Genomic DNA, 23,401 nt, shown 5'->3' with positions numbered 1-23,401 from the left:
TTTGGAGCGTCGGGAGACCCGGGAGTCCAGGGGGCGAGAAAGGCCGATATCTTGGCCTTTACCACCCTGGTAGGCCAGAGACGGATTTTGGAGTGGAGTGACCCGGAGCCACCGAAACCGGGGGAGTGGTTGAGCAACCTGGCGGAGTTCCTGAGATTGGAGAAAGTCAAATTTGACTTAAGAGGGTCAGTTGAAGGGTTTTCCTGGAGCTGGAAGCCCTTCATCAACTTCTTCAAGGAGAATAGGCATCGGCCGGGGGGTGGGGGTGGGGGGTAGATAAAGGGGTTAAAATGGCAAAGACAGGCAGAGAGGAGGGGAATGTTGGGGTGTGTTCGCGAGTTATTTATTTAATCTGATGTTTGTTTTTGTTCTTGCTCTTGTCTTTGCTTGTATTTATTGTTGATATAAATGCCTTAATGATAATATTTAAAAAAAAAGATAAGCACTGCGGTCTCACAGAGCCAGAGACCCACGTTCGATTCTGGCCTTGGGTGACTGTCTGTGTGGATTTTGCACTTTCTCCTGTGTCTGCGTGGGTTTCCTCTTGGTGCTCCGATTTCCTTCCACAGTCTAAAGGTGTGCAGGTTAGGTGGATTTGCCAGGATAAAGTGTCCCTCGGTGGGGTTAGGGGGATAGGGTGGGGGATTGGGCCCAGGTAAGGTAAACTTTCAGAGGGTCGGTGCAGACTCAATGGGCCGAATTACCTCCTTCTGGACTGTAGGGATTCTATGATAACCATAAGGTTGAACAATAATTCAAATTGGTGGCATTGGGGGACTGGGGAGCAAATTTCAGTCAGTAAGGGTGACTGGGACTTGGTTTGAGATAGGATTCGGAAGGCAAGGTTTTGGATGAGCTGAAGTTTGTGGAAAGTGACGGAAGGGAGATCAGCCGGGGATAATATTGAAAAATTGAAGTTCGGAAGTCACTTCGGCAGTTTGAGGGTTTCAGTGTCACAAGGGTTGGGGTGGAGACAGAGGCAAATGTGGACCTTGTGACATTAGAAGTTGAAAATCTTTGTGATGGCAAAGATTTGGGGTCAGAAACTCCAATCCAGGTCAAACAGATTCCAAAATTACCAGCAGTCTGATACAGTGGTGATGAAGGGGAATAGAGGAGGACGCCAGGGCATTGAGCTTGTAACTGTATGGCACCATTGAACTTCACAATGTCAAGCTTGGATAAGCATTGTGTCCTGTACACAAGAAACAGGGCAAATCCAACACAGCCATTTACCGCACCATTAGTCTATTCTCCATCATCAGCAAAGTGATGGAAGGAGTCATCAACAGTGCTATCAAGCGGCACTTACTCAGCAATAACCTGCTCACGGACGCTCAGTTTGGGTTCCTCCAGGGTCACTCAGCTCCTGATGTCATTACAGCCTTGGTTCAAACATGGTTCAAACATGGACAAAAGAGTTGAATGTCAGAGGTGAGGTGAGAGTGACTGCCCTTGACATCAAGGCAGCATTTGACTGACTATGGCGTCAAGGTGACCTAACTAAACTGTAGTCAATGGGAATCAGAGGAAAACTCTGGAGACTTTTTAGGAGGCTTCTGAATGTAGAGAGGAGGTGGTGGGTTTTGGGAGAACAGCAGGGTACAGGGCTGGAATGGCTTAAAAGGTCTGCCATTAATGGAGCAGGAGACAAGCGAAGATTGATTGGAGGAATTTAGAGTGCATGTGGTCAAGAATGGAATATGCGCAAAGAGGGATCTGAAATGAAAGAAAAGGGTCTTAAATTAATTTACTTTGAGATCACGAGACAGTGGAGCTCAAGGACTGGGGGTAATGGGAGTACAAGGCTGTGTGTGTGTGGACGAGCATGTGGATTCCAGGGTTTGGTTGTACTGCGTCATTACCCGGGAGTAAATCAAGCTGAGCCTCGTTCCACGCTGGACTAACAGCACCGACTGAGAAACAGGTTCTGAAGGAAAAATAAACTCCAGACATAACCATAAATGCCAGAGGAATCTGAACCTTTCAATGCTAAACAGTGGGTTGGAATTTGCACAGGGTGGGGGTGGGAGACAGTGGTTGTGTGTGGGGGGGGGGTGGGGGGGGTGAAGATGGAATCCCTGATCCCAATGTAAAGGTCAGTGATGAGCCTGTCTTCACTTGCCTGTCTTACCCCGCACCCGGCCCAACCATTTTAGAGCCATTCGGCCATTAATTTGGGATTACATAATAATCCAAAGGGAAGACACTATGGATCTATATTTTCAAAAACGTCATGTGCCTTGCCAGGGCCAGGTTGGTCGATCATGGCGAGAGGGTTGAAGAGTCAGGATCAACAGAACTAGGCATGGTGGGATAACAAAGTAGGGGTGGCATTGGCACTGAATGTTTTACCAGCAGGCAAATGCCACTAACTTAGCCATGATAGCCAGGTAGCATGGACATGTGACCAGCCTCCTCTGCTGTGGTAGAGTACTAGCACTGGCCAGAAGGTGCTCTGAAGTGACTATATTGGTCACTTAATAACCTCAGTTAGCCCACAGGCGGGTGGGTGGATTGCCTGACAGCTCCCATATCAAAGGTAAAATGTCCATGTGCATGGGTGGACAAGTGACGGGATGCAATCTCATGCTACCCCCATGCTGCCTCCGCGAGGGGTGGGGTGCGGGGCAGGGGTGGCGGGGTGATTGTAAAATTCAGCCCTATATCTCCAACTGAGCATTATTCATTTCTGAACTGCCTGTTCTTGTATTGGTTTACATGAGTCACTCATGATAATCCTGAGATTTCTAACCTGAAGTCTATCATTTAACTCTTGCAACCTTTTGTTCAACATGACCTGAATAATTTGTTTCCCAATGTCATCAAAACAAACCATGCATTCTGGCTGATCACCCTGCCTCTCCAAGAATTTATGCACCGACCCTGCGATGTATTTGTTCTGGCAATTAGAAGGCAGCAAACAATTTGGGATCCTTGTTGACGTTGATTGAAGTGATTTAAAAAAAAAAAAAATGTTATCAGAGTTTTTCATTTTATAAATTACAGAATGAACAAATCTATTCAAACTAAATACAATTTACAGTAAAAAGACATTAAAAGTAACATTAACACAACCCCCTTCACCCCTCCCCCCATCTCCAACAATTGACAGTGATCAGTTCCTTAAAATTAACTATAAAAGGTTGCCACCTCCAATAGAATTCCTCGACTGAACCCCTCATGGTGTACTTGACCTTCTCTAGGTACAAAAATGCCATCAAGTTTCCCAACCATGCTGAGGCACTGGACAGAGATGTAGAGCTCCACCCAGCAGAACCCACCTCCGGGGGGTAATCAACGAGGTGATGACAAGAATATTCAGCCCCATACCCATCTGCAGCCCCGAATATGGTAACTAGCGGACAGGGCTCCAGTTCAATATTCAAAATGGCCGACATGGTGACATAGAAGGAGACCCAAAATCTCACAAGCTTGGGACAAGACCAGAACATGGACACATGGTTGGCCAGACTCGCCGGAACAGTTCTCGCACCTATCATTCACCTCTGAGAAGAAACAACTTATTCTGGACTTGCTCAGGTGTGCCATAGGCAATACTTTAAGCTGTTTCAAACCCAGTCTCACACATGAAGACGTGGAGTTTGTCATGATATGCAGGCACACACACACATAATGATATACAGACAAGCAGCTAATGGACACAGAGAACAGGACATGACCAATAAGCAGGCAGGACACTCAGGGGTGGGATCTGACTATAAAAGACACAAGGCACTCACACTCCGCCTCTTTCCACTGATGAACACCTAGAGGGTCAGTCAAGGGTGTTGTTACAATCTCACACCTCCACCACGTGGCTAAGAGCTAGTCTGGTTCAGTCAGAAAGAGTAACCACACTTAAATTAGCAGAGAGTCGAACTCACAGAGAACTGTGCTAACTGTGCTATTAGTTCAATAAACCTGATTGAACTAACTTCAAGGTCTGGAGTATCTTTCTGATCTAAATTGCATCCAGTTGCAGCCAGTGTTAGACCAGTGCACCTAACACGACAGAGTTCACCCTGCAAAGGGCCTCACTCCTCACCTCATCATGTATTATGGGCTTCAACCCCTCCTCCCACCCAGCCTTTACCCCTTCCACTGCAACTGAATCTAGAAAAGGAACAAAATCCGTGGAAGAATGCTCATCTTAATTGATTGGATCCTGCCCGTCAAGGACAGGGGAAGATTATCCCATATTTGCAGGTCGTTCTTTTTTAAAAAAAACTTAAAAAAAATAAATTTAGAGTACCCAATTATTTTTTTTTCCCAATTAAAGGGCAATTTAGCTTGGCCAATCCACCACCTCCCAGCGCAAAGTTTTGTGCTTGTACCATTTGTTTTTTGTGGAAATGTGTTGTGAACTGTTTTAATAATCAGAGTACCCACCCCCACCCTCCCCATACATTGGTACTGAGGGGAGGTTACCCTGTTTCTCCAATACAAAATTAGTGTTTGTACCGTTTGGCCTTGTATATATTTTTTACTGTAAGAAGTCTTACAGCACCAGGTTAAAGTCCAACAGGATTGTTTCGATGTCACTAGCTTTCGGAGCGCTGCTCCTTCTTCAGGTGAATGAAGAGGTATGTTCCAGAAACATATATATAGACAGATTCAAAGATGCCAGACAATGCTTGGAATGCGAGCATTAGCAGGTGATTAAATCTTTACAGATCCAGAGATGGGGTAACCCCAGGTTAAAGAGGTGTGAATTGTATCAAGCCAGGACAGTTGATAGGATTTTGCAGGCCAGATGGTGGGGGATGAATGTAATGCGACATGAATCCCAGGTCCCGGTTGAGGCCGCACTCATGTGTGCGGAACTTGGCTATAAGCTTCTGCTCGGCGATTCTGTGTTGTTGCGCATCCTGAAGGCCGCCTTGGAGAACGCTTACCCGGAGATCAGAGGCTGAATGCCCTTGACTGCTGATGTGTTCCCCGACTGGAAGGGAACATTCCTGCCTGGTGATTGTCGCGCGATGTCCGTTCATTCGTTGTCGCAGCGTCTGCATGGTCTCGCCAATGTACCACGCTTCGGGACATCCTTTCCTGCAGCGTATGAGGTAGACAACGTTGGCCGAGTCGCACGAGTATGTACCACGTACCTGGTGGGTGGTGTTCTCACGTGTAATAGTGGTATCCATGTCGATGATCTGGCACGTCTTGCAGAGATTGCCATGGCAGGGTTGTGTGGTGTTGTGGTCCCTGTTCTGAAGACTGGGTAGTTTGCTGCAAACAATGGTTTGTTTGAGGTTGCGCGGTTGTTTGAAGGCAAGTAGTGGGGGTGTGGGGATGACCTTGGCAAGATGTTCATCTTCATCGATGACGTGTTGAAGGCTGTGAAGAAGATGTCGTAGTTTCTCCGCTCCGGGAAAGTACTGGACGACGAAGGGTATTCTGTCGGTTGTGTCCCATGTTTGTCTTCTGAGGAGGTCGGTGCGTTTTTTTTGCTGTGGCGCGTTGGAACTGTCGATCGATGAGTCGAGCGCCATATCCCGTTCGTACGAGGGCATCTTTCAACGTCTGTAGCTGTCTGTTACGCTCCTCCTCGTCTGAGCAGATCCTGTGTATACGGAGAGCTTGTCCATAGGGGATGGCTTCTTTAATGTGTTTAGGGTGGAAGCTGGAGAAGTGGAGCATCGTGAGGTTATCCGTGGGTTTGCGGTAAAGCGAAGTGGACCTCTTACTGTGCTCACCCCAGTCCAATGCCGGCATCTCCACATCATATTTTTTACTGTTTTAATAAAATGATATGGCCAATCCACCTAACCTGCACATCTTTGGGTTGTGGGGGTGAAACTCACGCAGACATGGGGAGAATGTACAAACTCTACACGGACAGTGACCCAGGACACCCTTGTCTCATTCTCCTGTGTAACTGAAAGTACCCGATGGTGGTGCTAACACTAGCCAAGGTAGCTTTACATAGCAAATGTACCCACAACACGAACATTGGTCTCAACGTGAACCTCTCCAAAACCACAAAGAGGTACCTCCATTCTACTCCGTTGAATGACTTTTCGGCATCTAAGGATATGATCGCCTCTGGATCTGGCCCAGCAGAGAGGAGTGGGGGGGTAAGAATTACATTTAACAATTGCCGCACATTAGAGGACAGCTGTAGACCCTTAACAAATCGTGTCTAATCTTCGTCTATCAGCTCAGGAAGACAGGGGGCGAGATTCTCCGACCCCCCACTGGGTCGGAGAATCGCCGGGGGCTGGCGTGAATCCTGCCCCCGCCGGTTGCCGAATTCTCCGGCACCGGATATTCGGCAGGGGCGGGAATCGCGCTGCGCCGGTTGGCGGGCCCCCCCGGCGATTCTCCGGCCCGGATGGGTCGAAGTCCCGCTGCTAGAATGCCTGTCCCGCCGGCGTGGATTAAACCACCTCTCTTACCTGCGGGACAAGGCGGCGCGGGCGGGCTCCAGGGTCCTGGGGGGGAGGTGGGGGGTGCGCGGGGCGATGTGGCCCCGGGGGGTGCCCCCACGGTGGCCTGGCCCGCGATCAGGGCGCACCGATCCGCGGGCGAGCCTGTGTCGTGGGGGCACTCTTTTCCTTCCGCCTTCGCCATGGTCTCCACCATGGCGGAGGCGGAAGAGAATTCCTCCACTGCGCATGCGCGGGGATGCCGTGAGCGGCCGCTAACGCTCCCGAGCATGTGCCGCCCGGCAATGTAATTTCCGCGCTAGCTGGCGGGGCACCAAAGGCCTTTCCCGCTAGCTGGCGGGGCGGACATCAGTCCGGCACAGGCCTAGCCCCTCAAGGTTAGGGCTCGGCCCCCCTAGATGCGGAGGATTCCGCACCCGGCGGGATGCCGGACTGATTTGCGCCGTTTTTGGCGCCGGTCGGCAGACATCGCGCCGATAACGGAGAATTTCGCCCCTGGTTCCAAACTCAGTGTCAATACCTTAACCAATGACCTAGCGTTCACATTCAACAATGATATAGGATGGTATGACCCACATGCCACAGGATCCTTATCCTTTTCTAGGAGAAGGGAAATTGATGTCTGCCCAGGCATTGCGGGCAGGGAGCCCTGGGCCAAAGAGTCATTAACCATCTCTGCTAGTAACGGAACCAAGTGCCCAGCAAACCTCTTGTTAAACCCCACCGGGAACACATCCGGCCCAGGGGTCTTACCTGTTTGCAGCTGCCCTTACACTGCCAGGACCTCCAAGGGAACTAACAGTGCCTCCAACTCTTTGCGCCGTCCCTCGCCCACCATGGGGAAATTTAAGCCGTCTGTTGGAGGGCATTTTGTGATACTGGACTATGATATAAATTATAGGTGGCCCTGTAACTACATTTGTGCTCCTATATTACTTTTGAATAATTCTGATGAAACAAAAGGTACTCATTGACTTAGATGCCTGTTTAGAAGAGACAATTTGTAGAAATTGATAGTGTATACACAATGCTGTTAACATCAGAAAAGACACAAAATGTCTGTTAGCTATTTTGTGATATAAAATGGCTGAACAAGCCACATTCCCTGTAAACTGTCTCATGAGACTCAGGCTTGAGTATGTATAGAGAGTGTCCCAACAGCCGCTGATAACAGCTTCACAGATCAAGACTTGCAATGTATCCTTGATAAGCTCAAGGTCTAAGGCTGTAGACAGGACAGATCATTATGTTAGTTTTGAATGACTTCTGTATGAAGTTAGGGGCGGGTAAGATGACGTCCACTTTAACCATATATGTGATAAGTGGGGTACTAGGAAAAATTGATTGACTGCATGTTATAAGTGTGACGCGAATATAGTTGATTGATTGTATGTAAATGAGAAAACAACTAATTCCGCCCCTTGAATCTGTATATTAACCCGTGTGAGCTTTAGCTCAAGTGGGACAAGGTGCTGTCAGGGGCTGTGGAGTCCTAGAATTCTGACATAATAAACTGCTTTTTTTACTTATACTCAGGCCTTCATGTGAATATTTTCACCCCTAACACCGTCTAAGAACTCCAACATATCCAACCTGTAACATTTCTCACAAAAAATTTCAAATGCTTTGTTAACTTTCTCCAGGGTGGACACAAGCCCGCCACTCGAGTCCTTGAGCTAAATAATCTCCCAAGAGGTCACCTGCCAACTTAGCTGGTGAGCTAAAAGACGGCTGTTTTTCTCCCCATATTTGTAAATAACCCCCCCTCAAGCGCCGCAGCTGGTGAACCTCCTTACCCGATGACAACAGATTAAACTACGTCTGCAGCTTCTTCCTGCTTGCCAGGAGCTCCGGAGTTGGGTCTTTTGAGTACCTACGGTTCAAGTACATTATCTCGTCCGCTGGTGCTCCTCTCTGTACTCCCTGTCCACATATGCTTTATGCGATGTAATCCCCAGTCCAAACACCGCGTTCAGGGCCTCCCACAAAATGCAAGGCAAGGCTGGCACATTCCCATTAATTGCTATGTATTCATCAATAGGTTTTGATATATGCATGTCCACCAATAACTCCACATCCAGCCTCCACATTGGGCACTGAACTGGGCCTACCTCCAATAATAATAATAATCTTTATATGTGTCACATATAGGCTCACATTAACACCGCAATGAAGTTACTGTGAAAATCCTCAAGTGCACCACATGTGGAGCATGATTTGAATTGACTGTGGCAGAGTACTCTGCTTTCCTTATCCCAGCAAGAAGGAACTCTCCCACCACAAAAACGTCTACCCTAGAACAGTGTTCTTCAAACGTTTTTCCGGCGACCCATTTTTGCCAACCGGCCAACCTTTGGGACCCAGCCCAGCCGACCTTCGTGCACACGCTGGCCGACCTACGCAACCCACCATTTTCTCTTACCTTGTTTGCTGCTGACAAAAATGGAGGAAATGGGGCAGGATTCTCCGACCCCCCCGCCGGCTCAGAGAATCGCCGGGGGGGCGGCATGAATCCTGCCCCGGCCGGCTGCCGAATTCTCCGGCGCCAGGGATTTGGCGGGGGCAGGAATCGCGCCGTGTCGGCCGGCGGCCGCTGATAGCGCCCCCCCCCCGGCGATTCTCCGGCCCGCGATGGGCCGAGTGGCTGCCCGTTTTAGGCCGGTCCCGCCAGTGTAAATTACAACAGGTACTTACCGGCGGTACCTGGCTCTGAGGGCGGCCTCCGGGGTCATCAGGGGGGCGCGAAGGGATCTGACCCCGGGAGATGCCCCCACGGTGGCCTGGCCCGCGATCGGAGCCCACCAATCCGCGGGCAGGACTGTGCCGTGGGGCCACTCTATTCATCCGCGTTGGCTGCTGGAACAATCTGCGATGGCCGACGCGGAGATGAACCCCCCTGCGCATGCGCTGGGATGACGCCAGCACACGCTGGCGCTCCCGCGCTTGCGCCAACTCGCGCCGGACGGTGGAGGCCCTTGGCATGGCAACAAGCCCCTTCCACGCCGGCCGGCGCGGTGCAAACCACTCCGGCGCTGGCCTAGCCCCTGAAGGTGCGGAGGAATGCGCACCTTTCAGGCGTCCCGACGCCGGAGTGGTAAACGCCACTCCTTCGCGCTGGAGTTGCCCGCCCCGCCGGTTCACGCAGAATCCCGCCCATGGTTTTGGGTCCCCTTGGCCCCCTATGCACACCTCCAATGGAACCTGTTGGATGAAGGTGAAGCCTTCCGGTGTCAGAAAGTATGGAGTCTCCAACTGTCTAAAGTTCTGCATTTGTTCCCTGTAAAAATTTAGCGAATAAAACCCCCCCAAACTTGTAAAAAAAAAAGCTGTGACCATTTAAAAAAACATAGTTTTGCATGTTCGCCGATAATCTGGCACACATGCGCAGTGCGGACGCATTTTTTTACATGTTCGTAGCCATTTTGAAGGCCGCTTGCAGCCGGCGTTCTTAACAGCCGGCTGCTGTGGCTGTTGCGCGCAGATTTGCGCGATTGGGAGCGCCGTGACGGACGGCTCCGTGACCCTCCTGACATCCGCCCGTTATTCACCCGCAGGTCGCGCCCCCGTGTTTGACAATGCCTGCCCTAGAATATACCTTATGCATTGGGAAAAAGAATGAGAGTTATTTACTCCTAAGGTGTATGAACCGCCATGAATCTGCCTCACCTGTCTCCTCCATACACGTCAATCGTGCCTTCGCCACCCCCAAATGGGCCAACGACTTTGGTTTAGAACGGTCAAGTCTTGGGTCTAACACACAATTTCAATCCTCCCTGAATCAGATGATGCATGTCCAAGTCTGGTACTAAAGCCAACAGCTTCCTGCTCTCCTTTGCCCAGGTGTTTGTTCTTCTCCTCCACTTGCAGTATCTCCAACGAGACAATTTTTTATAATCTTTATTACTGTCACAAGTAGGCTTACATTAACACTGCAATGAAGTTACTGTGAAAATCAAGGCCGCCTCTACACCCTTCAGCACCTGTCAATGTTCCTTCACATTTTCCAAGGATTTTCCCGGCTTCTCCCGAATCAGGCCAAGCGCCTCGTCGATTGACTTTTTGAAGGTTTCCATCATCACCTTTCCTTGCTGATCAGCATTTCCAATGTAATAGGAGCGTCCGCACACCGAGGCCTTCACTGCCATCTTCCCTCCCAAGGAGCTTTGTGAACTTTCTGGCTCCGTCGAAGGATTGCCACCCATAGCCTTCTTGCCACCAACTTTTTTTGTTAACTTTCAACACACTTTTGTTGACAGATGCCTAAGACAATTAGATGAGTCGAGTTTGATCACCAAAATCCCCGGGAGCCGGGCAAGAAGGAGTAAAGAACAAGAACCCTGGCGAGAGCTACCTTTTGCATGACATTCTCCCACATGCTGCCAGCGGAAGTCCATTGTTGATGGAACTGATTACCTGCGCTCAGCTCATTTTGCTGATGCAATGTTGCTGATTCAGCAACTCTGGTTCAAATATTAGCTTGAAAACATAATTGCCAAAACAATGCCGGAAGAGGATAGGAACCTCCTTCCAACTGAACCTTGCAAACCTCCGTCACTTGTGTCCCATATGCCCCTTCGACCTCCGTGTGTGACCAACTGGTGTCTCCTGCTGCTCCTAAAGCTCACTAATCATGATCTGGTGTCAGGCAGGCTGGAAATACTTGCTGCGAGTGTATTCAAACTGCAAGTTCAAGCCATTCTGGGACTCCGTAATTCAGCAAGATTTTCACAACACAAGATACAGGTGTTAACAAAGAACAAAGAACAAAGAAATGTACAGCACAGGAACAGGCCGTTCGGCCCTCCAAGCCCGTGCCGACCATGCTGCCCGACTAAACTATAATCTTCTACACTTCGTGGGTCCGTATCCCTCTATTCCTATCCTGTTCATGTATTTGTCAAGATGCCCCTTAAATGTCACTATCGTCCCTGCTTCCACCACCTCCTCCGGTAGCGAGTTCCAGGCACCCACTACCTTCTGTGTAAAAAAACTTGCCTCGTACATCTACTCTAAACCTTACCCCTCTCACCTTAAACCTATGCCCCCTAGTAATTGACCCCTCTACCCTGGGGAAAAGCCTCTGACTATCCACTCTATCTATGCCCCTCATAATTTTGTAGACCTCTATCCGGTCCCCCCTCAACCTCCGTCGTTCCAGTGAGAAGAAAGCGAGTTCATTCAACCGCTCCTCATATCTAATGCCCTCCATACCAGGCAACATTCTGGTAAATCTCTTCTGCACCCTCTCTAAAGCCTCCACATCCTTCTGGTAGTGTGGCGACCAGAATTTAACACTATACTCCAAGTGTGGTCTAACTAAGGTTCTATACAGCTGCAACATGACTTGCCGATTCTTATACTCAATGCCCCGGCCAATGAAGGCAAGCATGCCGTATGCCTTCTTGACTACCTTCTCCACCTGTGTTGCCCCTTTCAGTGACCTGTGGACCTGTACTCCTAGATCTCTCTGACTTTCAATACTCTTGAGGGTTCTACCATTCACTGTATATTCCCTACCTGCATTAGACCTTCCAAAATGCATTACCTCGCATTTGTCCGGATTAAACTCCATCTGCCATCTCTCCGCCCAAGTCTCCAAACAATCTAAATCCTGCTGTATCCTCTGACAGTCCTCATCGCTATCCGCAATTCCACTAACCTTTGTGTCGTCTGCAAACTTACTAATCAGACCAGTTACATTTTCCTCCAAATCATTTATATATACTACAAACAGCAAAGGTCCCAGCACTGATCCCTGCGGAACACCACTGGTCACAGCCCTCCAATTAGAAAAGCATCCTTCCATTGCTACTCTCTGCCTTTTATGACCTAGCCAGTTCTGTATCCACCTTGCCAGCTCACCCCTGATCCCGTGTGACTTCACCTTTTCTACCAGTCTACCATGAGGGACCTTGTCAAAGGCCTTACTGAAGTCCATATAGAAAACATCCACTGCCCTACCTGCATCAACCATCTTTGTAACCTCCTCGAAAAACTCTATCAAGTTAGTGAGACACGACCTCCCCTTCACAAAACCATGCTGCCTCTCACTAATACGTCCATTTGCTTCCAAATGGGAGTAGATCCTGTCTCGAAGAATTCTCTCCAGTAATTTCCTTACCACTGAAGTAAGGCTCACCAGCCTGTAGTTCCCTGGATTATCCTTGCTACCCTTCTTAAACAGAGGAACAACATTGGCTATTCTCCAGTCCTCCGGGACATCACCTGAAGACAGTGAGGATCCAAAGATTTCTGTCACGGCCTCAGCAATTTCCTCTCCAGTCTCCTTCAGTATTCTGGGGTAGGTCCCATCAGGCCCTGGGGGCATATCTACCTTAATATTTTTTAAGCCGCCCAACACCTCGTCTTTTTGGATCTCAATGTGACCCAGGCTATCTACACACCCTTCTCCAGACTCAACATCTACCAATTCCTTCTCTTTGGTGAATACTGATGCAAAGTATTCATTTAGTACCTCGCCCATTTCCTCTGGCTCCACACATAGATTCCCTTGCCTATCCTTCAGTGGGCCAATCCTTTCCCTGGCTACCCTCTTGCTTTTTATGTACGTGTAAAAAGCCTTGGGATTTTCCTTAACCCTATTTGCCAATGACTTGTCATGACCTAGGCAGCACGGTAGCATTGTGGATAGCACAATTGCTTCACAGCTCCAGGGTCCCAAGTTCGATTCCGGCTTGGGTCACTGTCTGTGCGGAGTCTGCACATCCTCCCCGTGTGTGCGTGGGTTTCCTCCGGGTGCTCCGGTTTCCTCCCACAGTCCAAAGATGTGCAGGTTAGGTGGATTGGCCATGATAAATTGCCCTTAGTGTCCAAAATTGCCCTTAGTGTTGGGTGGGGTGACTGGGTTACGGGGATAGGGTGGAGGTGTTGACCTTCGTCGGGTGCTCTTTCCAAGAGCCGGTGCAGACTCGATGGGCCGAATGGCCTCCTTCTGCACCATAAATTCTATGAATGACCCCTTCTAGCCCTCCTGACTCCTTGCTCAAGTTCTGTCCCCAGCCTTTTAGCCCTGACAAATGCCTCCTTTTTCTTTTTGACGAGGCCTACAATATCTCTCGATATCCAAGGTTCCCGAAAATTGCCGTATTTATCCTTCTTCCTCACAGGAACATGCCGGTCCTGAATTCCTTTCAACTGACACTTGAAAGCCTCCCACATGTCAGATGTTGATTTGCCCTCAAACATCCGCCCCCAATCCAGGTTCTTCAGTTCCCGCCTAATATTGTTATAATTAGTCTTCCCCCAATTTAACACATTCACCCTAGGACCACTCTTATCCTTGTCCACCAGCACTTTAAAACTTACTGAATTGTGGTCACTGTTCCCGAAATGCTCCCCTATTGAAACTTCTACCACCTGGCCGGGCTCATTCTCCAATACCAGGTCCAGTACTCCCCCTTCCCTTGTACTGTCTACATATTGTTTTAAGAAGTCCTCCTGGATGCTCCTTACAAACTCCGCCCCGTCTAAGCCCCTGGCACTAAGTGAGTCCCAGTCAATATTGGGGAAGTTGAAGTCTCCCATCACCACAACCCTGTTGTTTTTACTCTTTTCCAAAATCTGTCTACCTATCTGCTCCTCTATCTCCCGCTGGCTGTTGGGAGGCCTGTAGTAAACCCCCAACGTTGTGACTGCACCCTTCTTATTCCTGATCTCTATCCATATAGCCTCACTGCCCTCTGAGATGTCCTCCTGTAGTACAGCTGTGATATCCTCCCTAACCAGTAGCGCAACTCCGCTACCCCTTTTATATCCCTCTCTATCCCGCCTGAAACATCTAAATCCTGGAACGTTTAGCTGCCAATCCTGCCCTTCCCTCAACCAGGTCTCTGTAATGGCAACAACATCATAGTTCCAAGTACTAATCCAAGCTCTAAGTTCATCTGCCTTACCCGTAATACTTCTTGCATTAAAACATATGCACTTCAGGCCACCAGACCCGCTGTGTTCAGCAACTTCTCCCTGTCTGCTCTGCCTCAGAGCCACACTGTCCCTGTTCCCTAGTTCTCCCTCAATGCTCTCACCTTCTGACCTATTGCTCCCGTGCCCACCCCCCTGCCATACTAGTTTAAACCCTCCCGTGTGACACTAGCAAACCTCGCGGCCAGAATATTTATGCCTCTCCAGTTTAGATGCAACCCGTCCTTCTTATATAGGTCACACCTGCCCCGGAAGAGCTCCCAGTGGTCCAGATAACGGAAACCCTCCCTCCTACACCAGCTTTTTAGCCACGTGTTTAGCTGCTCTATCTTCCTATTTCTAGCCTCACTGGCATGTGGCACAGGGAGTAATCCCGAGATTACAACCCTAGAAGTCCTGTCTTTTAACTTTCTGACGAGCTCCCTGAACTCCTGCTGCAGGACCTCATGCCCATTCTTGCCTATGTCGTTAGTACCAATATGTACAACGACCTCTGCCTGTTTGCCCTCCCCCTTCAGGATGCCCTCTACCCGTTCTGAGACATCCTGGACCCTGGCACCAGGGAGACAACATACCACCCTGGAGTCTCTTTCACGTCCACAGAAGCGCCTATCTGTACCCCTGACTATAGAGTCCCCTATTACTATTGCTCTTCTGCATTTTGACCCTCCCTTCTGAACATCAGAGCCAGCCGTGGTGCCACTGCTCTGGCTGCTGCTGTTTTCCCCTGATAGGCTATCCCCCCGACAGTATCCAAAGGGCTATACCTGGTTCGAGAGGGGGACAACCACAAGGGATTCCTGCACTGACTGCCTGCCCTTTCTGGTGGTCACCCATTTCTCTGCCTGCACCTTGGGTGTGACCACATTTATATAACTGCTATCTATGACCTTTCCGCCACCTGCATGCTCCTAAGTGCATCCAATTGCCGCTCCAACCGAACCATGCGGTCTGTGAGGAGCTCCAGTTGCGTGCACTTTCTGCAGATGAAGCCATCCGGGATGCTGGAAGCCTCCCGGACCTGCCACATCTCACAGTCAGAGCACTGCACCCCTCTAACTGACATTGCGTCAATTAATTAGTGAATTAAAGTTAAAAGTTAAAATTTTAAAAAAAGTTACTGTTAACTATCTGTTTCCTAGCACTAGATTTCTACTATAAATGTGAAAGCTAAATACAGTACTCTCCGATCTCTGGCTTAGATACCCCTCTAAATTATAATTAAGTAATAATGTTTAATTAGTTACCAATGCTTAATTTTTTTAATTTAGTGTAGATTCCCAACCAGCAACTCAGGTCACAGCTTTTCTGTGATGTCACTTCAGTTTCCCCACCCCACACACACACAATTTGAAAAGGTAATAAAAATAAGAGTAAAAATGAGTAAAAATCACTTACTTACCTTCTGAGGGTCTCAGATGTTCTCAGGTTCTCTCCCTGACAGAGACTGCTCCTCCTCCTCCTCCGAACGGCTCCCGAAACTAGGCCGCGATCTTTTTAAATCTCCGCTCCGACTCGCAGCTCCCGCGCTTTTTAAATCTCCGCTCTGACTCGCAGCCCCCACTCTTTTTAAATCTCCGCTCCGACTCGCAGCTCCCGCGCTTTTTAAATCTCCGCTTCGACTCGCAGCTCCTGCGCTTTTTAAATCTCCACTCCGACTCGCAGCTCCCGCGCTTTTTAAATCTCTGCTCCGACTCGCAGCTCCCGCGCTTTTTAAATCTTCATGAGGACCTGCCTTGATGGTGAACCTGAATTTGACATATACCATCCAGCTCATTACTTTTATCTTTTGAAGCATAATATATGATAGCAGCATACTCCTTTGTCACTTTTCTGCATATCCGTTCACATTCTATGACCATTCAAGGCATACATTGTGTGCATTGAGTATGTGTAGGTGTGTTTTTTTGTGTGTGTGTGTGTGTGTGTGTGCGTGAGTGGTCAGCTGCCTGTCATAAGTAGCAAATGGAAAGAGATACAACTTCCTGGCCTTGCCCACATGCCAGAGAAAGAAAATATTATTTGGTGACATGTAAGCAGAAAATACAGATTCAGTGTTAATTTTAACTCTGTTTCTCTCCTGATAGATGCTGCTAGACCTTAATTAATAATCTCTATTGTCACAAGGAGGCTTACATTAACACTGCAAAGAGGTTACTGTGAAAACGCCCTAGTCTCCACATTCCGGCACCTGTTCGGGAACATAGAGGGAGAATTCAGAATGTCCAAATTACCTAACAGCACGTGTTTCGGGACTTGTGGGAGTAAACCGGAGCACCCGGAGGAAACCCAATCAGAACGTACAGACTCCACACAGACAGTGACCCAAGCCGGGAATAGAACCTGGGACCCTGGAGCTATGAAGAAACAGTGCTACCCACTGTGCTACCGTGCTGCTGAGTTTTTCCAGGGTTGTCCGTTCTTGTGTCAGATTCCAGCTTCCGCTATTTTGGTTGTTACCTGGCTTGTAAGCACCTGTCTTCCTCACTGTTTGCTGAAGCAGTCTGCCCGTGGTTTTAGCACAGTCAATGCAGGAAGCGGCGAAACCTCATTTCATCATTTTAATTGAAATATCCATCACAAGGAGACAAGCCTCTTAGCTAATTGAACACAGGCACTGTGTTATTAAGTCCTCTTTTGCCATTGCCCCAACATTAACAAATTAGATGGTGACCTTTTAAATAACCTTTCATCAATTCTGCAGTCACTGCACAATAATCAGAATAGAATTGAAACTGAAAAGAGCTCAAAGAATAATAACTACCATCTATTTTTGGATCAGCATCGATGATGGACTGCGGAATTTTTACCCTTTCTCCATTCTCATGCACGATTCTAATTCGGAAACAAACCTGGCTGGATTCTTTTGGCTGTTTTATAATTTCAAATTCCTTAAGGAGGGTAATTATATACTGAACTGATTCGAAATGATGATGCAGTCTGTTGTCTTTCAATTACCTTTTGAAAATTGTGGAAAGAGCAAAGCCCGGACTCCGAAGTTCACCAATCACAAATCTTCCAATCTCACTGCATTTGTTACTGGCTCCTGAGAAAACTTGGCTCACCCAAATTATTCTGGCTGATCAGTGATTGGTGCTCTCCTTTCAGTTAGGGGAGTTTGTTATTTTGAGTTAATATTGTCATTGGTGTGTTTAGTATCTGAACATGAAACATTTTCAAGGCTATCTGTCAGTTCTGCTTTCACATGAGAAACTATATCGGGCCAGATTTTCACCAAATTGGTGTGCAGATTGTGTCGCAAAATCTCCCGACTCGGCAGCCCTCCATTTTGGTTAACAGTGGCCCTATTAGATCCAATCTTTTCTCCTGGGAAGCGGAGACAGGATTGACTTGGAGCCACTGATCTGGGAAGATGGTTGGAGATGGAAGTGGCTTCGTGCCAAGTCAGGCTGGATAGAAGGCCTGCTTCGGCTCTCTGGGATTTTGTCCCAGTTGTTGTTGAAGTTATTAGGACTTCTTAACCCCCATCTGTCATATCCCCTCGCACCACATCCACCCCCCCCCCCCACAAACCCCCATGGCCTCTCCATGACAACATGCTCACCACCACCCATGTTCCCCAATACATACATGGCCCCTTCATGCCAACTCATGCCCCCATCTGCCACCCATGACCCCTCATAACACCCCGTGCCCCTTCATGCCACTCACCCAGTATCCATCATGGAGAGACCTCAGGAACCACATAGAGATGAAAAAAACTATGAACAATCTAAATACCGTTCTTACTCATACATACTTGATAGTGAAAAATATCTCCCAATTTTGAAACACCTTCAAAACTTTTAAATCTCAAGTGTACAAGCTGCTATAAAAACAAACCAGCTTATTTTCAGTCCCCTCATCAGACAGCTAATCCTTTAATTGCCTCTTTAAATTTTCGAAATGTAAATTCAGCCCCCTTGCTGAGATAATGCTGACAGAGAATTTGAAATTCAGTTCAGCTCTCGACTGAAACTATGGAACAGGCGGTTAAGTTTCTATAACCGAAACAAGGTGGCCTGTCAAACAAAACAATCTCACAGATGTTTCATTTTTAATACTCATTGACAGCGTCAGCCTGTTTTACTCTCAAATTCAAAGCGCCTGGGTTTCAAAAAACATGGGCCGTCATTCTCCGCCGGCGGGAGTCTCCGTTTTGCCGGCGCCCGGGGGTTTCCCGACGGCGTGGGGCTGCCCCACAATGGGAAACCCCATTGACCGGCCGGTGTTACGGAGACTCCCGCCGACCGGTCGGGGCAGAAATGTGGCGGGGCGGGTAGGAGAAATTCGCCCAGAATGCTGAAACAAACAATCCACCTTTCACAAGCATTTCAATTTACGCCATCAATGAATGACTCCTAGTCTGTGTATTAAGGCTCTTGGAACAGGGAAAATGGGATCTGTTTGGCCTCAGCACTAATTTAAAATGTGCTGCTGAGGTCTGGGGCGTCATTCTCCGACCCCCCAGAGGGTCGGTGAATGGCCGTTGGCCGCCGTGAATACCGCCCCCGCCGGTTGCCGAAGTCTCCGAAGGGAGAAAAGTCGGCGGGGCGTTAATGGCGCCGCTGCCGTCGGAGAATGTCACGGGTCTGCGCAAGGCAGCCGATTTTGGGCCTGCCGATATTCTCCCTTCCGGATGGGCCTAAGTCCCGTCGACGTGATGACCATTCACGTCGATGTAAATTAAACCTCCTTTTCATCGGCGTGACCCTGTGCTCCAGGTTCACTCCGACCAGCGTGGAGGTGAGTGACGGCCTGGGGGGTTGGCTCTGGGCAGGCGATGGCGTGGCCGCAGTATGAATGCGTGAGGAGAGGTGTGTCTCGGGTTGTGTGTGTGTGTGTGCGGCAGGCTGGGGGTGGTTAGAGTAGGCTGGGCTCCGGGGGAGTGCCGGGAGGGGGTCCTTGCCGGGGAGGGGGATGGGGGATCCGTGCCGGGGAGGGGGCTGGGGGGGGGTCCGTGCCGGGGTGGAGGTTGGTGGGGGGGGTCTGTGCCGGGGTGGAGGTTGGGGGGGGTCCGTGCCGGGGAGGGGAATGGGGGGTCCGTGCCGGGGAGGGGGATGTGGGGGGTCCGTGCCGGGGAGGGGGATGGGGGGGGTCCGTGCCGGGGTGGAGGTTGGGGGGGGTCTGTGCCGGGGTGGAGGTTGGAGGGGTCCGTGCCGGGGAGGGGGAGTCCGTGCCGGGGTGGAGGTTGGGGGGGGTCCGTGCCGGGGTGGAGGTTGGGGGGGGCTCCGTGCCGGGGTGGAGGTTGGGGAGGGGGTCCGTGCCGGGGAGCGGGATGGGGGGTCCGTGTCGGGGTGGAAGTTGGGGGGGGGTCCATGCCGGGGAGGGGCATGGGGGGTCCGTGCCGGGGAGGGGGATGGGGGGGTCCGTGCCGGGGAGGGGGATGGGGGGTCCGTGCCGGGGTGGAGGTTGGGGGGGGGTCCGTGCCGGGGTGGAGGTTGGGGGGGTCCGTGTCGGAGAGGGAGATGGGGGGTCTGTGCCGGGGAGGGGGCTGGGGGGGGGGGGTCCGTGCCGGGGTGGAGGTTGGTGGGCGGGGTCCGTGCCGGGATGGAGGTTGGGGGGGGTCCGTGCCGGGGAGGGGGATGGGGGGTCCGTGCCGGGGAGGGGGATGGGGGGGTCCGTGCCGGGGAGGGGGATGGGGGGGGTCCGTGCCGGGGTGGAGGTTGGGGGGGGTCTGTGCCGGGGTGGAGGTTGGCGGGGGTCCGTGCCGGGGAGGGGGAGTCCGTGCCGGGGTGGAGGTTGGGGGGGCTCCGTGCCGGGGTGGAGGTTGGGGAGGGGGTCCGTGCCGGGGAGCGGGATGGGGGGTCCGTGCCGGGGTGGAGGGGGTCCATGCCGGGGAGGGGGATGGGGGGTCCGTGCCGGGGAGGGGGATGGGGGGGTCCGTGCCGGGGAGGGGGATGGGGGTCCGTGCCGGGGTGGAGGTTGGGGGGGGGTCCATGCCGGGGTGGAGGTTGGGGGGGTCCGTGCCGGGGAGGGGGATGGGGGGTCCGTGCCGGGGAGGGGGATGGGGGGGGTCCGTGCCGGGGAGGGGGATGGGGGGGCCGTGCCGGGGTGGAGGTTGGGGGGGGGTCCGTGCCGGGGTGGAGGTTGGGGGGGTCCGTGTCGGAGAGGGAGATGGGGGGTCTGTGCCGGGGAGGGGGCTGGGGGGGGGGGGGTCCGTGCCGGGGTGGAGGTTGGTGGGGGGGGTCCGTGCCGGGGTGGAGGTTGGGGGGGGTCCGTGCCGGGGAGGGGGATGGGGGGTCCGTGCCGGGGAGGGGGATGGGGGGGTCCGTGCCGGGGAGGGGGATGGGGGGGGTCCGTGCCGGGGTGGAGGTTGGGGGGGGTCTGTGCCGGGGTGGAGGTTGGCGGGGGTCCGTGCCGGGGAGGGGGAGTCCGTGCCGGGGTGGAGGTTGGGGGGGCTCCGTGCCGGGGTGGAGGTTGGGGAGGGGGTCCGTGCCGGGGAGCGGGATGGGGGGTCCGTGCCGGGGTGGAGGTTGGGGGGGGTCCATGCCGGGGAGGGGGATGGGGGGTCCGTGCCGGGGAGGGGGATGGGGGGGTCCGTGCCGGGGAGGGGGATGGGGGTCCGTGCCGGGGTGGAGGTTGGGGGGGGGTCCGTGCCGGGGTGGAGGTTGGGGGGGTCCGTGCCGGGGAGGGGGATGGGGGGTCCGTGCCGGGGAGGGGGATGGGGGGGGTCCGTGCCGGGGAGGGGGGTGGGGGGGGTCCGAGCCGGGGTGGAGGTTGGGGGGGGTCTGTGCCGGGGTGGAGGTTGGGGGGGATCCGTGCCGGGGAGGGGGAGTCCGTGCCAGGGTGGAGGTTGGGGTAGGGGGTCCGTGCCGGGGTGGAGGTTGGGGGGGCTCCGTGCCGGAGTGGAGGTTGGGGAGGGGGTCCGTGCCGGGGAGCGTGATGGGGTGTCCGTGCCGGGGTGGAGGTTGGGGGGGGGTCCATGCCGGGGAGGGGGATGGGGGGTCCGTGCCGGGGAGGGGGATGGGGGGGTCCGTGCCGGGGAGGGGGATGGGGGGTCCGTGCCGGGGTGGAGGTTGGGGGGGGGGGGTCCGTGCCGGGGTGGAGGTTGGGGGGGTCCGTGTCGGAGAGGGAGTTGGGGGGTCTGTGCTGGGGAGGGGGATGGGGGGGGTCCGTGCCGGGGTGGAGGTTGGGGGGGGGTCCGTGCCGGTGAGGGGGATGAGGGGTCCGTGCCGGGGTGGAGGTTGGGGGTCCGTGCCGGGGTGGAGGTTGGGGGGGGTCCGTGTTGGGGTAGAGGCTAGGAGGGGGGGTCCGTGCCGGGGAGGGGGATCCGTGCCGGGGAGGGGGATGGGGGGGGTCCGTGCCGGGGAGGGGGATCCGTGCCGGGGAGGGGGATGGGGGGGGTCCGTGCCGGGGAGGGGGATGGGGGGGTCCATGCCGGGGTGGAGGTTGGGGGGGGGTGTCCGTGCCGGGGTGGTTGGGGGGGGGGGTCCGTGTCGGGGAGGGGGATCCGTGCCGGGGTGGAGGTAGGGGGGGGGATTCATGCCGGGGTGAAGGTTGGGGGGTCCGTGCCGGGGTGGAGGTTGGGGGGGTCCGTGCCGGGGAGGGGGATGGGTGGTCCGTGCTGGGGAGGGGGATGGGGGGGGTCCGTGCCGGGGAGGGGGAGGGTCCGTGCCGGGGTGGAGGCTGGGGGGGGGGGTCCGTGCCGGGGTGGAGGTTGAGGGGGGGGTCCGTGCCGGGGAGGGGGATGCGAGGGCAAGTGAGTTGGTCCACCTGGCCAGGTGCCAGCCTCCAACAGTTGGACCCATGCGGTCCATGCCACCTGGCTGGGGGGAGGAGAGGATATGGGCAATGATGACATGTCGTCGTTCCCCTCCCCCCCACCAGGCCGTCATGTTTTCCGATCATCCAGCGATGTTGGGCGCTGTGGCGGCAGCCGCTCGTGTCTATGTTGCCCTGGATGAGGAGGAGGAGGAGGAGGAGCGTGCCAGAGAGGCGGCTCAGGCTGCCGCAGAGGAACAGGCGGCAGCGGGACAGGCGGCAGCCGCCCAGTTTGGAGGGACACCTGACCGACAGGATGAGGAGGGGGAGGAGGACGTCGCGGCCCCACATCTACGGAGGCACCCGAGGGCGCCCCGTGTGTACCGGCCCCGGCAGTCATACCAGGACCTCACGGACCGGGAATGCAGGAGGAGACTCCGGATGAGGCGGGAAACCGTGGCACACATCTGCCACCTGCTGGCACACCTGTCACCGCGTGGCACTGGCGGGGGACACCCTCTCCCCGTGTCCGTCAAGGTTACGGTGGCCCTGAACCTTTATGCAACGGGGTCATTCCAGGCACCGAGTGGGCACCTGTCCGGCATATCGCAGACATCGGTGCACCGGTGCATCCGGGCAGTGACAGATGCCCTGTATGCCATGGCGCACCGCTACATCCGCTTCCCCGTGGACCGGGCCAGCCAAGATGCCCGGGCCGTGGGCTTCTCTGCCGTGGCTGGGTTCCCCATGGTCCAGGGCGCGATCGATGGGATGCACATCGCCGTGCGGCCACCTGCAGATAACAGGGCCGTGTTCACCAATAGGAAGGGGACCTATTCGCTGAACATACAGGTGGTCTGCGACCACCGCATGATGATCCTGCACGTCTGCTCCCGTTACCCAGGCAATGTACACGAATCATACGTGTTGTCGCGGTCATCCATCCCCGGCATGTACGAGGGACGCCATCCCCGGCTGAGGGGCTGGTTGCTGGGCGACAGGGGCTACCCATTGCGATCGTGGCTGATGACGCCTATACGGAGGCCACGCAATGAGGCGGAGAACCGCTACAATGATGCCCATGTAGCGACAAGGGGAGTGATAGAGAGGTGCTTTGGCGTGCTGAAGATGCGTTTCAGGTGCCTGGACCTCTCTGGGGGCACCCTCCAGTATCGGTCAGATAGGGTCAGCCGCATCATTGTGGTGTGCTGCGTCCTGCACAACATAGCCCAGCAGAGGGGCGATGTGCCGCAGACAGAGGAGGGCGGAGTGGAGGAGCAGCAGGAAGAGGCGCAGTCCTCCCCAGATGAGGGGGATGGGGGAAATGGTCAGGGCAGGCGGGGTAGACACAGGCGGGTGTCTGT

At 53.2% G+C, this 23,401-nt stretch overlaps 1 protein-coding gene across 4 annotated transcripts in view; it reads right to left on the bottom strand.

The window, feature by feature from the left end:
* Window positions 1-23,401, bottom strand: part of brinp1 (bone morphogenetic protein/retinoic acid inducible neural-specific 1) — a 511,248-nt gene that overhangs the window by 79,208 nt on the left and 408,639 nt on the right. The gene's annotated exons all lie outside the window — the stretch shown is intronic.

The sequence above is a fragment of the Scyliorhinus torazame genome, chromosome 22 (assembly GCF_047496885.1).
Source record: "Scyliorhinus torazame isolate Kashiwa2021f chromosome 22, sScyTor2.1, whole genome shotgun sequence".
NCBI classification, from domain to species: Eukaryota; Metazoa; Chordata; class Chondrichthyes; order Carcharhiniformes; family Scyliorhinidae; genus Scyliorhinus; species Scyliorhinus torazame.
This window is presented reverse-complemented; position numbering and strand designations above follow the sequence as displayed.